Raw genomic sequence first — 3,924 nt, 5'->3', positions numbered from 1 at the left:
TGCCCCTATCTAGGTATTAGAAAAACAAAAGGCCTGTAAATCCATCCTTCGAGCAATATTAGTGGGCCATGCTGATGGGAACCAGTAAGATTGCCTGAGCCCACACAGTGTAGGATAAGGAGCTGGAGTGCTAGTAGGAACAGATTCTCTGTGCTATAGCCCTTTATTGGGCATAGACCGGGGTTTATGGCAAGAGCCTGGAGTGCCTCCTAGTGACAGCTATTGGGATTTTGGACTAGGGAATTGAAACTCTCTAATGGGTGGGGACGGCAGTGCCCAGAAGAGTTCCATAGTAATGAGTTATATAAAGCATGGAAGTGGTTTATGCAGGCTCATGCTGCCTGGGGAATGCAAAAAAGGATACTCACGAGCAGGGAGCGTCTTTTTGTCTTTTCCTCAGGACTGACTCTGAAATTGCAGGAGGCGATGCTGGATTCTATTGTCACGTGGGCAGTGTCCTATAAACAGCTCTCATCATCTAAGCTGGTTGATTTGTGGATGGCAGTTCCTGGGTGAATGAGCAACATCCTGTTTGGTAAGCTACTGTATTAAGACCAAGGGATGCAGCCCTGACCGGGTAGCTCAGTTGGTGTAAGCAACCAAGGTTGCGGATTCCATCTCCAGTCAGGGCACATGCAAGAAGCAACCAAGAGTCCTGGCAGGGAGGGTGGGGGGCGTTCAGTTGGTTGAAGCATCATCCCGGGCACCAAAGGATTTCGGGTTTGATTCCTGGTCAGGGCACATACCTAGGTTGTGGATACTATCCCTGGTTGGGATGCGTACGGGAGGCAACCGATTGGTGTTTCTCTTTCACATTGATGTTCCTCTTTCCCTCTTTGCCTCTGTAGATGCCAAGCAGTTTGCAGCCATCCAGTAAATCTTATGTTCCCTAAACCAGGGACACTTAAGAGTAAATGGTTTGGAACAGAACTCTTTCTGCCTTGTGAGAACATAGCAAGAAGGTGGCCATCTGCAAACCAGGGAGCAGGTCCACACCAGACACTATATCTGCTGGCATTGTTCCCTAAACCAGGGACACTTAAGAGTAAATGGTTTGTACTTCTCCTCTCCAAACAGAGGGTAAATAACTTTAATCACCCTACTCAGGGAGACAGACAGCAGAAATCCAATTAGGACCATTTGCCAACCACACCCAATGACAGATGAAGTTGAGAATAAACCTAATTTTGGCACATCAGCATAAAACTGATGAATATTCTATTGAGCTCCTCCCCTACAACCTCCCCTAAAACGCCCAGCCTTTAAAACCCCTCAAAACGAAGGTCTGGCACATGCTCTCCCCCCCAGGAGTATGCCTGTGCTTCCCCCGTCTTCTTCCCCACAGGCATGGGTCTCCTAAACTCTAAGGGACCCCATGAGGCTAGCCAGGGCAGCAGCACTGGGCAGTGGGAGCTCATCCCAGGCAAACCCCCTGAGCCTGTCCCCAGGTTCTCTTCACTCTGACTTTCAGTGAGCCAGAGCAGCCCAGCCTCGGCTCATTTCCCCAGCCCTTCCTTGTTTCACTGTCCCCAGCTTTCATAAACATCCTCTAAAAATCTCCTGGACTCACGTTGTGAAAATTTCCCTGCACGAAGTCAAGAACCCACACACCACCAGCTAGCCCTTGGCAGGTCCCATTTCCGGTAACATCGTGATTGGCATTCTGAGCTGGTGGAGGTTGTTGGAACCTTAGTCTATAGCCAGTTGGTCAGAAGCACAGGTAAGAGCCTGGAGTGGGAGGGGAGGCCTTGTAGGACTGAATCCTTAACCTGTAGACTCTGATGCTATCTCTGGAATGTCAGAATAGAGTAAAGCACCTAGAATAGACTCAATACAGGTGAGTTATTATTATCTAAGCGGGGGGGCGAGTGGTAGGAATCAACCCCAGGCTATAAAGTACTACCTGGGAGAACAAGATGGGTGATGAATTCCCATTTGGGAAGGGCTTTCATTGTTACTAAAGTTGCCAACTTCCAGCCCAAGGGAGCACTTATGTTCATTTCCCCCACATTACACAATCTCAGGCAAAGCATTTCCCAGCTCTCTGCCTCGGTTCTCTGATTAAAGAGGGGCGACGCTTCCCGTAGAACAGTGGAGCTCAGACTCTAGCCAATATCGGATCCACCTGGAGGACTTGGTAAAAATACAGAGGCCCAGATTCTCCTGCTTCACTGAGTTTGGGTCTCTGTGTGCTCTTCCTCCCCAGTAGATTCTGATACACATCGACTTTCCAAACTGCCATGAAAGAACAAAAGAAACAAGGCCTCTGTTTAAAGGAACCTGTTTAAAAGGTCACAGGTTTGGTTGGGCACATACCTTGGTTGCAGGCTCAATCCCAGCCTGGGTTGGGGCGCATGCAGGAGGCAACCAATCAACAATGTGTGTCTCTCTCTCTCCCCCTCTCCTTTCCACTCTCTCTAAAAATCAATGGAAAAATACCCTCAGGTGAGGATTAATCACGAAAGAAAGCAAGCTCTGTCCAGCTGCCGTGACTCAGTGGTTGAGTGTCGACCCATGAACCAGGAGGTCAGGGTTCGATTCCCAATCAGGGCACATGCCCAGGTTGCGGGCTGGATCCCCAATAGGGGGCATGCAAAAGGCAGCCAATTGATGATTCTCTAATCTATTAAAGAGGAGCAACGCTTCTATGACGTTCATTGACGTTTCTATGTCTCTCTCCCTTCCTCTCTTTGAAATCAATAAAAACATTTTTTTTTTTAAGTTCTGGCTAGGGAGTTCAGGATCTGCCGATGATTAGCTTGAACAAGCTATTCTTTACTTGAGCTTTAGTGTCCACATCTGCAAAAGCAAAATCACAATGCTGCCCAGAGAAGTAGCCAAGCTTTGTGGAGCCTGAAGCTTATACCATTGGGGAGAAGGTTGGGGTAAAGGTAAGGGGTAGAGAGGGCCTCTTTAAGGGAGAGAATACAAAATTACAAATCTGGACCTTGGAAAGGGTCCCATGTAAGGAAGGGAACCAGACAAATCTCTCGGATGCTACCAGTTAGCTGTGAAATATTTAAGCAAAGCTCTTGGCCACATGAGATGGTGGCACCGGGAGGGGTATGATTCCAGTAAAATGCTATAATTTTGAGGGAGGAGAACATTTTGGCCCGATGGTCCCGGTCCGTTACTGAAGCAGGAATGATGATGACAGGGTGTAACACCAGAGAAACCCCCAGGGTCTTCTTTGTTGGCAGTGTTCTAGTGAGAATGACATGTGTGACCTTAAGCAAATCACACCCTCTCCCGGCCCAGGGCCCAGCGTCCTGCCCAGTGAAATTAGACTGGGGGTTGTACAACCTCTGCCTCTCCCCACTTTTCCACAAAGAATTTCTGCTACTCTCTCCCTGGAGCCTCACAGGAGCTAAGACACAGACGTGAGTGAGTGATTACTTCTTTTTTCCCAACTATTTTCGCAGAAAGGGGAGCTTCCCAAAGGACACCTTAGGGCAGCCTGCAGCCCTGCCCCGGGATGACTGCGGAAGCGGGGAGTGTGTGGGCGTTCTCTCAGAAAGCCGGAAATGGCCCACCGGTTAGAAGGCTTGGGGAGTTGGGCTCTGGTCCCTACTCTTTCACTCTCTAGGTTTCTGAACTTAGGCAGGTTCCTTTAATTCAGAGCCTGCTTTCATTATTTAATTTATAGGGTTAATTGAGAAAATACAGTATAGGTAAAGCACTTAGAAGAGTATCTATCCCTTAGTGAAGTGCTTAATAAATAATAGTTATTGAAATGATCAGTCACTGTTGCCATTATTATTTATTGTTAGGTAAGGGTGGATGACGACTCCCATCCCCAACCCCTCCCCTCTTCTCCTCCTCCTCCCAGTTGGCTTCTTCTCCACTGCTTCTGAGGCCAGGAGCACTCTCTGGGGGAGGTGGGTGGAGCCTCACTCCAGTTTGGCCAGAGCCTGCTAAGAAGGG

This window comes from Myotis brandtii, unplaced genomic scaffold (assembly GCF_000412655.1).
Source record: "Myotis brandtii unplaced genomic scaffold, ASM41265v1 scaffold32, whole genome shotgun sequence".
NCBI classification, from domain to species: domain Eukaryota; kingdom Metazoa; phylum Chordata; class Mammalia; order Chiroptera; family Vespertilionidae; genus Myotis; species Myotis brandtii.
This window is presented reverse-complemented; position numbering follows the sequence as displayed.